Raw genomic sequence first — 18,124 nt, 5'->3', positions numbered from 1 at the left:
AGGCTGGTTCTTAACTTTGGCTACATATTGGAATTACCTGGGAGCTTTTAAAAAATCCAGATGCTCAGACTACACTCAAGACCAACAAAATCAGGATTTGAGGGATATAGGACTCAAACGTCAGAACTGTTTTTGAAAGCCTCCCAGGTGATTTCAATCTCTCTATCTGACCAAACTCTCCCTTAGCTATAGACATTTAGGAAGGTCACCAAGAGAACAAGGAAAATGAAACATGTAATTTCCCCTTGTGAAATTGTATGTTTGTGGGTATACAATCTAATTCCTGAGTGCCAGATGAAGATATTAACCCAATTATGCTTATTTTATTAAATTGAAAAAATGGACCCATCCTTTTTTGAAATTTGTTCAATTGTTAAAAAAAAAATATGTATTCCAGTGTCAATATGCCAAACCTAATACATTTCATATGAAAGGAATCTATTTATGAGTGTAAGTAAGACTGGAAAACTGCCAATGCACATTTTCCAGCAGATCTAGGAGGCTTAGTAGGTAGCAAGCTGAGTTGGCATGTAGGGCCTTGTGTTAATGAAAACACAGAACTCTGATTTACTAATTCTTTATGACTGGGAAATTAGAGTTTACAGTTCTGGAGGCTTTCTATGTACCTCTCATCATCTGAGCATAATTAAACACTGACACCTAAGTACCCAAGCATCATGTGAACCCTGTGCAGATGCTATACAGAGAGGCACAGCAGCTCGACCAAACGGAGAACAAACACACTGCAACACACAATGAATAAGTAAAATCCTTATGAATCAATTCACTAAATACTTAAAAAAAAAAAGCCACAGGAATCCTTTTCCATAGTATACCCAAAGGTAACTGATGTAACAAACTGGTTAATGGTAACACAAGATTAAAATAAACACCAAAAAACCACTATGCCTGGATTCATATTATTTAGATGAGCAAGTAAATTAAAGTAATCTAGAAAATCTCACTAATTACACTGGTGATGAAATTATCTTTTCTTTGGTTTAGCAGTTATGACCTGGGTCCAACTCTCTTGACTTTTTAAGCTGAGCCCCATGTTCATTTTAACACACCACAGTAGCTGTATCTTTATAAGAAAAGCTCTTTTTTAGTTATGAAAATAAAGCAGAGAAAATGGAAGAAAAATTAATTCTAATCCCACCATCTTTGGATATCAAAACAGTTTAATTTATATCAGTGTTTCCTTTTAGAATTAGAGGGTAAGGTTCCTTCAGATTTTTGTCTAGCAGATAGAAATCAACTTTCATACACCCAAACTTCCTAAAGATTTTCAGAAGCTGTTTTGCTAATACTTTTCGTATTTTCCAAATCAGAAGCCGAGGCAATGCCATTATTTTCCCCTCCTTTACCACTAAGTCACTCAAGTCTTCCCTTTCTAAGTTTTCAATATCTCTCAAGGAAATCCACTTGTCTCCACCTTCACCAGCAGCACCCTGCAGTGAATCGTAAGAATTACTGGTGCAGTTTCCTTGCCCCTGGGTTATTCTTGTCAGTTCATTCAACCCAACACAGCCAGAGGAATCTTCTAAAATGCAGGTCATGATGTTACCTCCTTCATTGGCTTCCCAAGGCCTTTATGATGGAAAGGTATCACAATTCCCCAGCATGGCTCACAGGACCTCCATGTCCCCAGCCTCTTCTGTCTCTATTCTGCATCTGAAATTCAATGTTCCAGCCATATTATCCTTTCAATGTTGGAATGAGGCTTCTGGGCCTACAGATATGCTCTTCCCTGTACCTGGAACACTACTCTCCTCCCTTCTCCACTTGGTGTTTAACTTTCAGCTTAAAGTCATTTTCTCAGCAAAACTTTTTCCGATCCGTAAAATCAGTGAGGTCCCCTGGCTTTGGGCTCCCTTAGTAACCGTGCTTCCCATCATAACACTTGGAATTTGGTATTCGCTGATTTGTTTAATAGCTTTGCAGTTCTCCCTATATAACCTGCACGAGGCAGGGGGTCACCTGTCTTGCTCATGATGGTGTGCTCAGTGCCTAGGTAAGTGTCTGGCCTATATTTGATTTCCTATGTAAGGTTTGTTGAACAAATAGATGAAATCTGAATTTCCTTATGCTGTACCTTGTCTTTCTGATCAGTAAGTTTGGCAACCGTACCTCAGAATTCGAGGTGCCCAGGTTAAAATCCAGATGCACTAGTTTTGTGATTTCAGACAAGTTAATTAACTTCCTGAACTTCAGTTTCACTGATATATAATAAAGATGGTACTCTGCTTTGTAGGTCAGTTGAAAGCTTTTAGAGATAAGAAATGTCTGGTGACATGTACCAGGCATTCATTCTATAAAGTGGTAACCATTGCTATCATTGCCATCTCTGCAACCACCTCTACCATCACCCTAAAAAAAAAAAAAAAAAAAAAAAAAAAGGAAGCATTACAAAAACTATAAAAATCAACATTTTAGATAATAATATATTTCTTTTCATATTACTATAGTGGTGCCTCAGATTCTGGATTAATACATATGTGGAGGGGTGTCTGTTCCATGACATGATTGCTGTCTGTCCCACAAGCTGGCCAGACAGAGGTTGCTTTCCACAAACCTCATTTAGAGCCTGTCTAATCATAATTGATGTTCACATTGATATAAATTGGTACTCCTCCCTTGCCTCCTGCTATGTGCTGGTTCCTGAAACAGGTTGTTGTCCTGCCCCGGTCAAGCATGTAATTCCCCAGCCTGGTAGCATTCATGTACTACTACCCATTACTATTCTCCCCTTTTACCCCACATAAAATTCTCTAGTGCCTGCCAAATGGCGTGGGGATCCATTTCATCTTGCAGCCCCCTAAGACATGCCTTGTATGTAAGTTTCCCTTAAGTTATAATATAAACTTTATTATAATTACCAGACTGAAGTTGCATGCCACTTTCTTTGGTCTTTCTCTACCCTCCACTTACAGAGGTAGGTTTTCAGTCTCAGGGATTTTCCCTGGGTCTGCATGTCCTAACAACATATCCTTACATATTATACTTTTCGTTATAACTTCTTCAGTATGGATTCATCTAAAAACATGTACTGGCCTTCTTATATGTGCATGGTCCACAGTAGTAGTCATCCTTTGGATACATCTAGATTCTTGGCATGCAGAGTCCCTATCTCCTCTTCTATGTTGACTCAGCATATTCTCATGTCAATTCTTGAACAATCAAATGAATATTCCAGCCAGAGAACACAGCTACTAAAACAACCTGACTACACAGCAACATATTGCTACCCCTCCTTTTTCATAGACATGCATCTTCAGGGGAGATACACAGAGGCTAGTGAACTAAGATACTTGAAAGAAAACAAACAAAAAAAGTGGGGTTGGGTGGGGTGGGAGTCAAAGCATCTTAGGAGGGTACTAAGATTCTGTACTTTCCAAGAGATGGAGTAAATGTTTCGAATTTCTGTGCACCCCGAAGTTTATCCTTGGCTCATCCTCTACTAGGCCCATTACCAATGGTGCCTCCTTGGGGGTAATTTGTCATATTCTCCCCTGGGGTCTGCCCTCTATGCCTAGAACAGTAACCCCTGGCAGGAGCGATCAATAAATGTGAGTAAATTTATGAATTAATAAATACACAATTTAGAAATTATCTTTCTGTAGATGGAGATGAAATCACATAGGGTTGACATAAGTATACAGAAGGTATGGTAGATACTTTTGGTGTTTATCTAAGCATTCTTAGCTGTTTCTTCTACTATATGCTCCAACTGAGTTCTAACTGCCAGTATCTGCTTTTCTTTGCTTCAGGACTTTCTCTAGCTATTTGCATGGGAGGCCAGATTAGTCAGGAAAATCACCTCTTCAAACTCTGTGTCATTCAGCTAATGCCTGATGAAAGTATACATATGAATATACCACATCTTTACCCTTTGAGTAACTGAGACAATTTTAAATTATTTCCTAGAAATTTATGAACTTCTCAAATACATGTACGGGAATCCCTGACATGGGGCCTGGTTCAGAGGGAAACCCAAATTAAGATCCCCTCCCTTCCCCCCCCCACAAAAAAAAAACCCAGACATAAAGAACACAGAAGTTAACATGTAGTCTAGCTAAGATAGTCCAAGGAAATCAGCAATATATTCTGCAAGGCTGTCATAATGTTCAGTCTAGATAAAATTTTCAATAACTTCCATGTATTATAATTTACTAAATTGTATAGTCTGATATAAATAAGACAACTAAGGGTACACATCCTTTACATGCTGTTTCCAACATTAGACATGTATGAGCCACAGGAGCAATAAGTATTGGAGAGATAAATAAACCAGTGATTTGGTCATGGGCAATGTGTTCTTAATGAGAGGACTGGCTCCCTGCCACAAAATGTTTCTTCAAGCATGATTCAAACGTGAGATCACTCAGAAAAAAGGATGTAGATTCAAAATAAAATGCTCTGATAGTTCCACTTTCTTCGCAACAAGTGTGTCAGTGAAGAATCTTAACATTAATTAGCACTCCCACATCAAGCCTTTCAAACAAGAGAATAAAAGGAAAAACTGTAAATCGGCAGTTTAAAAAGAAAAGATTTACAAACGGCTAAGTTGTCTTTGAGTAACATTTTAGAAATCATATTGTTCATTGATAATCATTCAGATACACATGTTCATATAGAATATTAGGATATTTGATTTAAATGTTTAAGAAAAAAATTATTTAGGTGAGTAGTTTACTTTTTATTCCATGTAACTATTATTGTATCTTTTATTCTGTGTACCACAATTATTTATTTATTTTTATCATTTTACACAACTCAAATGCAATTGTGTTTCATCAGAATATATAATAGAATCACAGTTTTAAGGCCAGCACCTCATATAATGTAATTTAGTTCCATTAGCCAATTTGTCCAACTATTTTGCATAAAGTCAATAATGAAAAGCACTCTTATTCCTCTCCTTGCTGAATCACATCATAATTTTCCATTCCTAATATCAATGTTAGGTTAAAAAAATATTTAGATGCATCTTGGAAAATACAGTTTATATATGTATAAGCATTATATATGCATATAAATAAAAAATGAAAGTGGCTCAGTTATAAAAGAAATGGCTGTTTTAAAAGTTGAAGAAATCTGACATATGTATATGGATGGAAAATATATAAAGCAATTTGTACAATATTAAGGAATACATAAACTTCTAAAAGCTTTTGAAGGTCTTCAGTAATTTAACTTCTTTAATGCTTAGTACCTTCATGTATCTGGATCCTTACCTTACATCAGGTGTCCTTCTTTTACTCATTCTTAAAATGTTATGAATTACTGACATCTTAAGCAACATTTCTGCTCTTATTAAATCAACAAGAAAAATGCAGATGTTTGGAAAACAGAGAAAATAAAGGGAGAGTGGGACTATGGGTTTCTCTGTGTTCTGCATCTGGGAATTTAATCCAGTAGACATTCCCTCTTTCTCCTACATCTTAAATCCTTCACCTATTTATTTTTTTCCTCTTTCGATAAGCCTTTATTCTATCCTTTCCTCCTACAAATCTACCACCTTATCTTTCTGTAGGTTAATTGACCAATTTCTGGAAAAAGTAGTAAACTTAGACTCTGTTTATTGCCCCTTCTATTTTCTATGTAAACTCTTCTCAGTTAATACTTTTTATCTGCAAGGAAAAGAAGATCAACTCAAATGCTATAGTGTAAAAGAAAATATATTGGCTCATGCAACTTAGTTGTGGAGCTGTAGGTCAGCCTTTACACATTATCACTCACAGGCTCTCAAACAACGTCACCAAGATCTTTGCCTTAGCTTTATTCTCTTCATTCAGTTGATCACATGGACTGAGAGTAGTGGAAGTTTGGTTGCCCAAAGAAAAATTGTGATATAGTTAGCCAAAAAAAAAAAAAAAAGTAAGAGCAAACAGTAATTTATTAATATTTTTTTCCCCAGAAGTCACCAACCTTGGGCCACTCTAACGGCTGTCCCTTTGCCTCTTTCCCTTTCTCCTCATACTCACTATTAGATAATAAGGTATTTCCTGACATCCAGGATACTACTCAGTTCTGGAATTCCCTTCTTATTCCTTTTGCTGATCATTTCAGACGCCTCTTGAGTGGTATTCCCTCGGCCAAGCTCTTAAGTACAGGCGTTCCTCTCGGTCTAGTTCTTGGCTATTTTTTTCTTGAACTCTTGCTGAGCAACCTCATTTCTACATAGGCTTCTGCTATCATGTCTATGTAGAAGGCTCTCTATAGAAGTGCATATGCCAAACTACAAGTTTTTTCCTGTTATAAGCTGAATTGTGTTCCTCCTAAAATTCACATACTGAAGCCTACCCCCTAATAAGATGGTATTTGGAGATGATGCCTCTGGAAGGTAATTAGTTTTAGGTGAGATCCTGAGAATGGAGCCCTCAGGATGGGATTAGTGCCCTGATAACAAAAGACACCAGAGAACTTGGTTTCTGTCTCTCTTCATCATGTGAGGACACAAGGAGAAGGTGCATGTTTGCAAGCCAGGAAGAAACAACACTCCATGAGGAACCAAATTAGCTGGCACTTTGATCTTATAGATTTGTCAGCCTCCATCACTATGAGGGAAAAATTCCTGTTGTCCAAGCCAGTTAGTCTATGGTTTTTGTTATAGTAGTGTGAGAAGACAAAGATACTTCCCAAGTCCAAATCTCGGCTTTCCATTGCCTATTGACTGTCTTCTATACAACTGTCATACTATACCACAAACTCAATGAGATTAAAGTAGTTGCTATCTTTCTTCAACAAATTAAGGCCTACAGACCTAATTTGGCCCACACCTATTTCTGGAAATAAAGTTATTAGTTTACAGCTGCTTTAATCCTGCCAGGGCAAGTTGAATAGTTGTAAGAAAGATCATATGGCCTGGAAAGCTTAAAATATTTACTATCTGGCCCTTTATTGAAAACATTTTTTTTTTTTATCTTAGAACAGTAATTGTTATTCTTACCTATACATTAGAATCCCATGGGGAACATTCAATAACCTTAACCAGTTAAACCACAATCCTTGGGAGTTCAACTCAGGCATTAGCATTTTTAAAGGGTCCTCAGGTGACCCAATGTGCAGTCGAGATAAAGATTCACCACTATGGAACCAATTTCTGCCCCTGAATTCCCAATCTTAGGTATTAGTGTCACCATTCTTCCAAAGCAAAGTTATTACTGGTGCCTTTTTACTGCCCACTCTGATAACTTATCCCATGAACTGTCATGTTCTACTGTGTTCAGAATATAAAGTTTTCTTGACTTATTTATTCTTTTATACTTAGACCCTCATTGCCTTTCACTCAGCAATTTCAATAACCTCTTCATGAGTCTCCTTTTGCTATGATTAACTCTACTGATGGTGTCTAGAGTTTTACTACTAAAATGAAGGCCTAATAATGACACTCCTATACAAAAATGGACCTTGAATTTGGACATCTTACTAAACTGCTTTATGAAGTGTAATAGTTTCATTTACAGACAATTTTTATAAGTATATAATGATCTGTCTTTGTGTATGTATAAAGTATGTGTAATCGCACTGGCTAAAATATCTAGTGTAATGCTGAATAATAGTAAAATAGCTGACATTTTGGTCTTGTCTCTACCTCCTGACAATAGAATTATTTTCTAGTCCTAATACAGATGTATTTTTGTGAGTGTGTATGTGAAGTGCGTGTGTTTTCAATTGGATTTTAGGTGAGCTGTGCTCTATCTGCCATTTTGGTCCATTTCCATTTTCTTTCAAGATGATATTTGAAGAATAAATCACATCTAAGGCTTCTATAATGCTTCTTACTCAGATTCAACCACCTCCTTTGGAAGTTATCACTGAGAGAAGAATAAGCAAACAAACACGGAATCTCAAGTGTTCCACTTGAAATAGAGATCTCTTTGTCAATCAAGAATACACTAAGAAGAAAAATTGTGAATAAGCATTTGAAACATGCAAACTCCAGGTTTGATTCATAATGAGAATAACATAATTAAGTCGCCTGTTTCCTAAACCTCTTTCCTGAAAAAAAGATAGGGCATAAGCCATTTGCTGTAGTGGAATAAGCAGATTGCCTAATGAAAAACTTGGGAATAATGAACAAGTAAATAATCTCTGGCTTCCTGCATAGCCAAGCTGAGTAGTATGTATACAACCTCAAATTAAACTTGTTTACTTAATATAATATTTTCTCGGACCTGGGTAAAAATGTAGCCTCTGCTGCTCACTATATACATAACCCTGGAAAGTAATTTAATTTCTTTTAGCTTGGGTGTCCTCATCCATAAAATAAGATTGATCAGTAATATCTGCCCAATAAAACTTCTTGTGACACTAAGAAAGTGGATGTGGAAGCCTTACATGTATTGAAACATTCACTATAAATGTTATGATATTACTTTTAATTATGGCAAAAATAAATTAAAAAAACAAAAAAACAGGATGGGAGAATGGAGAGCCTGGCCTTCACGAAATCTGGATTCAAATTTAGCTAGGTCTTATTATTTGGGGAAATAATTTTGTCTCAGTGTACTTGCTCTGACCTACCTACCTGACAGTATTAAGTATAAGACTCCTAATAAATGTGAAACTGCTAAAGTTGAAAGTACTATAAAATCTGTGTTACCTTTATTATATATTCCCAATAAGAATATTTGTCCTAAAAATAAAATCAATTGTGGTTATATCCATTGGCAAAAACAAACAAACAAACAAAGCATTAAATCAATAGTATTATTACTATTAAATCAATAGTAATAGCAAATGACTCTGGTAAGAATAAAAGTCAAGGAAGGATAGATTATAAGGATAGTGTCTGGTTTAATCCAGGGCTACTGTTCTGAACTGAAAATCAAGGCAGATCATCGTTGCAATTGAGTGGAAGCAGAAAACATTTGATGGGAAAGGACTTTTGATTATGTTAAGAAGAACTGAGTTATCTGGCAGCAAAATCAGCTGCTAAATGACCTACTTTAAGTACAACATTTAGACTTGAAGGGTCAGGTAGAATGTGAAAATGCCAACTTTAAAGGAAAAATAACTAATTTAAACATGGTTTGAGACTGTTAATCGTAAGGGTTAAATGAAATTGTATATGAAAAGAGTTGACAGGATTGTTTGGCACATAGTAACCATTTGGTGAATCTTATTATTTTAGGTACAGTTAATGTTATCATTGTTATTAACTTGTGATTGAATGCTACACTATAACAGAGAGGAAAACATACTCAAAAAAGAAATCAGACTAGGATTTAGCTGTAAGTTTTAGTAACTGAATAGCACCTTAAGACTAATATGCCAAATTTATATTTGAATTACTATAGAGGGAATTTAGATGTTGAGAGATAAATACATATGTATATACACACACATACAAATAATTTCAGGTAAGAGATGCAGTGATATGTTCTGTTTTGGTAAATATTTAATCTATGAAAGCTTCAATGTCATTTAGAAACTTAGACATGAAAAACCTAATTATGAAAGCATCATGTAAAATCCTAAATCAAAAAGCATCTACTTATGAGTTTAAGGGATATTTTTTCCTTCCAAAAGATCTACTGCCTTTTTTTTTTCTTTAAAATTTATACCCCTATTATATAACTTGAAATAAGACATCAAATGCAGAAACTTGACCCAGACACAACTTTCCCCAGCAAATTACGTGTTTCTGGGAAATAACAACATGCAGCTTACATTATTTAAAATATGATACTCAATTTCTAGGGAGATGTAAAAGCCATGAAACTCCCTTCTCTCCTCGAGGCCACAATATTCTGTAACATGGATTCTTCCCTGTCTACTTGATTGTACTTTACTCTTTAGTAGCTAAGACCCAGGATGTCCCCTCAGGTTGCAGCATTCAACTCTGTGATCACACCAGTTTTTATGATACCATTCATTCATTCATTCATTCAGTAAATTTTCAATGTATACATTTTCTTCTAAGAGTCTAAGAGTTGATAACTCCTTCTCTTGTGCCCTCTCATAATTCTTTTCCTACCTTTAACATCATACTTGTTGTCATCCTCTACAATTATTTTTTCAATTGTCTATCTCCTCTAACCAGCACTTCAGGGGCAAATATAACAATGACTTAGTCATTTTTGCTGACCCAGGAAATAGAGAAGTACTTGAATCATGGTACATAATCACAGATGTTTGCTGAATGAATGATGAACATAAATATAAATTCTCCTTTAGAAGATGCTATACCTCATAACTTTTCATTTTTTCAGGGCACCCATTTCTACTTATGGTTTTTATTCACCTTGCTCATTACAAAATCTAAAATTTTTTGTTAAAAAATTTATTATGTGTGAACACATCAGCCAGTAGAATATTTTATTACGAAGATATCATGTCTGGTGACTCTCATTCATAACTTATTTCCATAAAATTAAAATATCAATTTTATTTTGCAAAAAGATTGCAAGCATGCACCATTACCAAGCAATGTAAATAAATAAAGCCATTATCTCTCAACCCTTCTCATATGTAGCTCCTAGCTGCCATGGGCACTGAGAAATGGATAATAGTGAGCTAGCAAAGTCCTCGAAGAAAACTTTATATTATGCAGTATGAAGACAGATGTGAAACAGCACTAATTTGGAATACAAATCTGTGCTTTTTTTGGCTGGGGGGGAGGGCTGTTTTTGTCTAATTCATGCTGGACTCCCTGTGCCTAGGACAGAATCTGGACCTCGGTCACTATTTATAATTAATTATTCTTCCTTCATCCATTGCTTCTCCTCTTCCTCCTCTTTCTTGTCCATTTTCTTCTCATTTTCTTTCTCTTTTTTTTTTAAATTTAAAAAAGTTGGACATTTATACAATCCATGAAGTGATCCCCCTGATTACTCTAGCACCATCTGACAGTATATACAACCACTACAGTAATATTGACTATATGCTGTACTCTAAATCCCTGTGACTGTTTTGTAACTAATTTGTACTTTTTTATCCCTTCACCTTTTTTCACCCTGTCTTCCCACCACCTCCCCTCTGGCAATCACCAGTTCATTCTCTGTATCTGTGAGTCAATTTTCATTTATTTGTTTGTTTCTTTTGTTCCTTAGATTCCACATATAAGTGAAATTATACGGCATTTCTCTTCCTCTCTCTGACTTATTACTCACTCAACATAATACCATCTAGGTCCATCCAGGTCATTGCAAATGGTAAGATTTCATTTTCTATAAAAGCTGAGTAATATTCCATTGTATATGTGTACCATAACTTCTTTATCCAATCATCTATTGTTGGGCATTCAGGTTGCTTCCATACCTTGGCTATTATGAATAGCGTTGCTGTGAACATAGGGGTGCATAGATCTTCATGAACTAGTGTTTTGGCTTTCTTTGAATAAATACCCAGAAGTGCAATTGCTGGATCAAAGGTAGTTCTATTTTTAATTTTTTGATGCGCCTCCAAACTGTTTTCCAGAGTGGCTGTAGCAATTTGAAGATTCCTTTTTCTCCACATTCTTGCAAACATTTGTTGTTTTTTTGATTTATTGATGATACCCAATCTGAGAGGTGTGAGATGATATCTCATTGTGGTTTTAATCTGCATTTCTCTGATAATTAGTGACCTTGAGCATCTTTTCATATGTCTATTGGCCATCTGTATCTACTCTTTGGAGAAATACCTATTCAGGTCTTCTGCCCATTTTTAATTTTTTTTTTTTTTTTGCTGTTGAGTTGTATGAGTTCTTTATACATTTTGAATATTAACCTCTTATCAGATGTATCATAGGCAAATACCTTTTCCCATTCAGTAAGTCATCTTTTCATCTTGTCGATGGTTTCCTTTGTTGCGCAAAATCTTTTCAGTTTGATGCAGTCCATTTGTTTTTGTTTTTGTTTTTGTTTTTGTCCTTGTCTCAGGAGATAGATCAGAAAAACAAAAACACTAATAGCAATATCGGAGAGTTTACTACCTCTGTATTTTTCTAGAAGTTTTATGGTTTTGGGTCTTATATTTAAGTCTTAAATCCATTTTGAGTGTATTCTTGTATGTGGTATAAGAAGGTGGTCCAGTTTTATTTTTTATTTTTTGCATGTATCTGTCCAATTTTCCCAGAACCATTTGTTGAATAGACTGTCTTTACCTCATTGTATATTCTTGCCTCCTTTGTCATAGATTAAATGCCCAGATAGGCATAGATTTATTTCTGGACTCTCTATTCTGTTCCATTGATCTATGTGTTTGTTTTTATACTAGTACCAGGTTTTGATTACTATAGGCTATAGTTCGATATCAGGTAGTGTGATACCTTCAACTTTGTTCTTCTTTCTCAAGATTGCCATGGCTATTCAGGATCTTTTATGGTTTTTTATAAATTTTTGAATTATTTGTTCTAGTTCTCTGATAAATGCCATTGGTATTTTGATAGGGATTGCATTGAATCTATAGATTGCTTTGGATAGTCTGGCCATTTAATTTAATTTAATTTAATTTAATTTTATATTTTATTTTTTAGGCAAGGCAACCCTTGGTTGACCTCACAGATTGCAAGGATCTTGCCAGCTTACTATCCCTTATTTTTTTATTTTTTATTTATTTTTTTACGCCTGTAGCACCTGGTCTTTCTACATGGTCTCCCACCTAAATACTAACCAGGCCCAACCTTGCTTAGCTTCTGAGATCAGATGGGATTGGGCTTCTTCAGGATAGCATGGCCATAGACTCTCCAGCCATTTTAATAATGTTGATTCTTCCTACCTATGAGCATATTATATGCTTCTATTTATTTGTATCTTCTTCAATTTCTTTTTTCAATGACTTATTTTCTGAGAACAGGCCTTTTACTTCCTTGGTTAGATTCCTAGGTATCTTATTGTTTTTGATGCAATTGTAAGTGAGATTGTTTTCTTAATTTTTCTTTCTGATAGTTCATCATTGGTGTAAACAAATGAAACAGACATCTGAATATTAATTTTGTATCCTGCTACTTTTCTGAATTCATTGATTAGTTCTAGCAGTTTTTTGATGAATTCTTTAGGGCTCTTTCTATATAGTATCATGTCTTCTGCAAATAATGATAGTTATACTCTTCATTTCCAATTTGGATGCCTTTTATTTCTATTTTTTGTCTGATTGCTATAGCCAGGACTTCTAGTACAATATTGAATAGATGTGGTGAAAGTGAGCATCCTTGTCTTGTTCCTGATCTTAAAGAATACACTTTTAGCTTTTTCTCATTGAGTATGATGTTAGCTGTGCCTTTGCCACATATTGCCTTTATTATGTTGAGATATGTTCCCTCTATTCCAACTTTGTTGAGTGTTTTTTATCATAAATGGATGCTGCATCTATTGATTGATCATACAGTTTTTATCTTTCAATTTGTTAATGTGGTATATCACATTAATTGATTTGCATATATTAAACCAACTTTGCATCCAAGGAATAAATCCAACTTGATCATTGTGTATAATATCTTTAATGTATTGCTAAATTCAATTTGCTAATATATTCATTGAGCAATACACTGTGTTGATGCTCTCTTTCTGGGATCATTTTACAATTTCTCTGCTCTGATATTTTAGATGCTTGTACCAAAAGAGTTCCTGTGAAGTGGCTTGGGTAAGGGTGTGAAAAAATAAATTAGGAGAAAGATTATATTCAAATCCAAATATTCTGAATGAATACCTGTCATTGTCATGTCCATTTCTAAACAAAGGCATATTAGATACCCTCAGGAAATAATACTTTCTACTTGAGTTGTAACTAATAATAACAGCTATCTTTTATTGAGTGCTTATTATGTGCAGACATTATTTTTAATGCTTTATTTGCAATAACATCACTGAATCTTCACAATGATTCTGCTTTAAAATGAGAGAACTGAAGCACAGAAATACCAGGTTATGTGCCCAAGGCCACACGAGAGTAGGTCTAGAATCTGAATATGTATGAAAAATGTAGAATTGCAGGGACAGCCAGAAATTCTAACCTTTTTGAACTAGGTTAATAGCAATAGATTACTACAGTACACTTTTTCCTTGTAAGCCATTGCATCTTAAACCCCCAGAGAGAGCAACAAAAGGGAATGTTCAGAAGTTGACTCTTGTTAAATACATGACACTCAAAAGTGTATAACCTGGTGGGCATTATTCATCTACTATAGCTATCATCATAGCATAGTGGTTAAGCTCATGGGCTTTAAAATCAGAGAGACCTAGGTCTGAATCCTGGCTCTGTTAATTTCCAACTGTATCACCTTTGTGAAATTATTTAACCTATCAGAGCTTCACTGAATTTTTATAAGGCTTCGGGTAATGTGCATAAAGCTTTTAGCAAGTTAGCTGGCAGAAAGCAAACACCCAACAAATGATACCATGACATGAACTGATGATTATATATTATTTCCACTAAACTGGTGGTTATTGAAAAAGTAGTAAGAACTACTGCTAGCAGAGAGGGGAAGCAGTATAATGCATGCCTATAGTACACTAAATAAGAGGTTCCATTAACTTATGGACTTTAGGTTTTTCTTTATGTGGTGTTTCTGGTCTCAGTTATGGTTCTGGAAATTACATAATTCATATCATGTCAAAAGAAAGAGTCTAAAAGAGTAGAATAATCATTGTATGACCAATATTTAATGCAAACGGAAAGCAACTATTATTTATGATGCCTAGTTGGGTGCCCTTAGAACTGTCTCTTTTCCTAATTCTAAATAAAAAGCCTAGTAAAATAAGGGTAAACAAAAAAAAATAAGTGAATCTGAAAATGATAACATATAGTCAAGCCATAGTCAGAATCTACAAGGAATTTTCTCTAATTATAAGACCAATTGAACTGGATTCTAAAGTACGAGCTTGGCTCATCCATGCCATGACTGCCTGGAAGTAGACAGAAAAACTGTCTTTTCCTTAAAGAAATAGAAACTATCCATTAACCAACATGTTGGGCGATCATTATTTTACAGAAAGTAGAATCTTCTCAGGGACAGCTTCATATTTCTTTTTGAGGATGTCATAAAAAATGATGGATCTGCTCCTCGGGAAAGACAGATATGCACACACACAAAATTGAGCTTAAAATTCCAAGGGGAATATGGGCCCACTAAAGCTCATCTAAAGACCCATAGACCTTCATAGATATCAACTTAAGAACAAGAGTTTTCTGCATCGGAACTTATTCTTCAACACTTACACACACACACACACCTGCACACCTCCTCATCTTTCCTGTTACAGCCTGTCGAAGATTGTAGCCCTAGAAAACAACTGGAAAGGCGGCGAGGAAAGGTTAGCATGAGCACAATCTCTGGTGACCATGCCAAAGCAGCTTTTCTGGTGATTCACAGTGGTGATGGTGCTTTTCAGGGACGTTATCACATCAAAGCATCTATGACAGGTGAGGGTGACGAGCGCTACAGAAAGAGCCCATCTCCATTCAGCAGAGTAGTCCCAGAGGAAAGCCTTGGAAACTTTCCATTGGTGCTACGGTATTTTCTATGCACTTATGTTGCTACTGTTTCTTCTGTATTTGTGAATGGGGAAAACTCTAGATTTTCAGTTGAACACAGGTAATTTGCAAGGAGTGCCCTTGAACCCTACATTCTATTTATCTAGATGCTGAGAAGATCATCAGTTCAGATCTTCTTCAACTTAAAGGGAGGTAAATGTGCACAAATCCTGGTAAATGTCTAGTGAAGACAGAACATTTTTTTTTTTTTTTACAAAAGAATTTAGATGAAGCTTAAAAGTAATCAATTATACTATAATTTATGAAAATAATATAAAAATAAAAAAATTAAAACAACCAAAGAGCTACCTATTCCTAGGGAAAAAAAAGTAAGTTTTCTAAAATAGAATTTCTTTTAAATAGTGAGATTTAAAAATGAAAAATGAATGTCAGTCAACTCCATGAAATTTGAGAGAAATGGAAAACTGTCATAACTTTGTTCTATGATTTTTATCTTTTAAACATCCAAGTGGGATTATTCATTATAAATGCTTAAACATGCAAATATAAATTAAATAGCACTACCACTATCTACTTTAATAAAAATCACAATTATATAGATTAGAGATCAGGGTATAATAAAACAATATAAATAAGTGTTACAATAATTTAAAAATAAAAAGGGGAGGAAGGGGGCAGAGGAGGCAGTATTTGGTTGTACTGATAGGAGAATCACTTGATAAAATAGTCATAAGTGTTCCATATCAGACATGTAAATAAGTTTATATTTGTATATCCATATCTTTACATAACTTTACCTTTGTAAAGTTGAAATAAGAACTAAAATAATAAGGCTGAACTAAATCCTTTCTCTTATCATCTCATCGAATTTCTTTTTTTCTGATTTATAAATTATCAGCTACCTTGGGATCTAATCCAAGGATTGGTGAATTAGACTGAAAACCAACAAAAATAATATAACTCTCAATAAAAGCACTATTAAAGGAAGAAAGCAAAAATATGCTAAAAACTTTGCTGTTCTGAAGATTTTTAATTTGCTAAATAATTACCTACATATTATGTACACTGAAGTTCATAATTTATGGTAAGAAGTGGTAAATGTACATAAACTCTCCCCTAAAAAAGTGCCATTTTGCCTTCTTTGAGTCATAGTGGACAAAGAAGAAGTTACTTTTCTATTTAAAGAATAACATTAAAGATAATTTAGTCCTGTTATTATTTAACCACTTACATATCCAAATGACACTAAGAACCATACATTAAAATATGCTAGCTTCAAATATACTAGATATACCAGAAAGTTTTGTATGACATTCTGAGCAATTTAATTTAATTTATGAATAATCATCTTGACCTATGCACATAAGTATTTCATAAGGCAGGAACAAGAACAATGGGACAGACTGGGTGAATAATCAGTAAGTTCCTTGTTGTGTCCTCTTTTTTAATATGCGAATATATTTCACTTTAAGAAACCCTGAATTTTCCTTCCATTTTGTGCTGCTAATAATTAATTCATTTTGCTTACACTGCATCCAGCTTCAAATCATAGTCTCCATTTCTAGGTAATAGGTTCTGCCACAGGCAATATGCCATGCCATAACCTCAATTACAACTTACAAAGGAGAAGACTGCACTTATTTTCTGCTGGAGCCGCTATTTTGTCTTAAATTAAATTGTATATGGGTGATGGGGAGCGCCGTTATAAAAGGAAATGGTGGGACCCCGATCATACTGAGCATATGTAAAAATCCATTCTAACTCAGGGTCTAAGAATGAAAGATCCAACTCTACCATTATAATTAAAAGTGAAAAAGTCTAACCAAACGAATCTTTGTATGGATATTAATGAACTATAAAAACATATTTCTTTTGAAATCACAAAGTGTAAGCATGTGGGCAGAGATAACAACACATGAGACAGGGATACAAAGACAGACACGCAGGAAGATATCTATTTGTAATACAAATTTAAAATATCAGATGGAATAATTATTATCTTGTCTCATCATTATTTCATTATTTATTTTATTAAAGGTATAGCTATTATATATATATATATATATATATCTGTTTTGACTTTTAAAAATGTGATTGTTACAATTTACATTTATATTAACCCTCAAACTGTGTAATAGATGTAAGTCCAAATTAAAAATGTGTAATTGTTATGCAGGCATGAATGTGCAAGTATTGTACTAATGGTGTATGCTAGGGAAAGTGGTGGTTTTAATGACATTTTTCGCTTCTTAATTTCCTTCTGAAATTATATAGCAGAAGAGAAAATTTAACAATAATTACAATGTGCCTCAAATTTTTTAAGTCTAACTGTAAAAAAAAATGTGTTTAACTATAAATGAGAAACTCAATTACTGCAAAGATGTCTACAAGCATGTTAAAACCACATCCAAGTCTTCTTGCTCCCATTTTTAACCTCACAAGTCCCTTACTAGTGAACTAGATTTCTCTCTTCTCTGGACAGAAATGGTTTGCACAGTAATAGCAAGTGTTTATATGTTTGTGTACTAAAAGGAAACTCAGGGACATGCTATCTCAGGATTCTTCTTTAGAGATGCTACTCAGTTCCAGAGTATGTGACATCATGGTTGATAATAGGCCGAAATGCCCTTGTCAACTACTCACAGACTCGGTGACTTGGTAGAGACACATATAATTAATTCTGCTTTGTCCCTGAAGTTTC

The 18,124-nt window shown here is 34.7% G+C and overlaps 1 protein-coding gene and 1 pseudogene across 3 annotated transcripts in view; both read right to left on the bottom strand.

Annotated features, from left to right (window-relative positions):
• MACROD2 (mono-ADP ribosylhydrolase 2) overlaps window positions 1-18,124 on the bottom strand; it is a 1,752,897-nt gene that overhangs the window by 1,084,637 nt on the left and 650,136 nt on the right. The gene's annotated exons all lie outside the window — the stretch shown is intronic.
• Window positions 12,555-12,673, bottom strand: LOC118610530 (annotated as a pseudogene).

This window comes from Rousettus aegyptiacus, unplaced genomic scaffold, assembly GCF_014176215.1.
Source record: "Rousettus aegyptiacus isolate mRouAeg1 unplaced genomic scaffold, mRouAeg1.p scaffold_m13_p_12, whole genome shotgun sequence".
NCBI lineage: Eukaryota > Metazoa > Chordata > Mammalia > Chiroptera > Pteropodidae > Rousettus > Rousettus aegyptiacus.
This window is presented reverse-complemented; position numbering and strand designations above follow the sequence as displayed.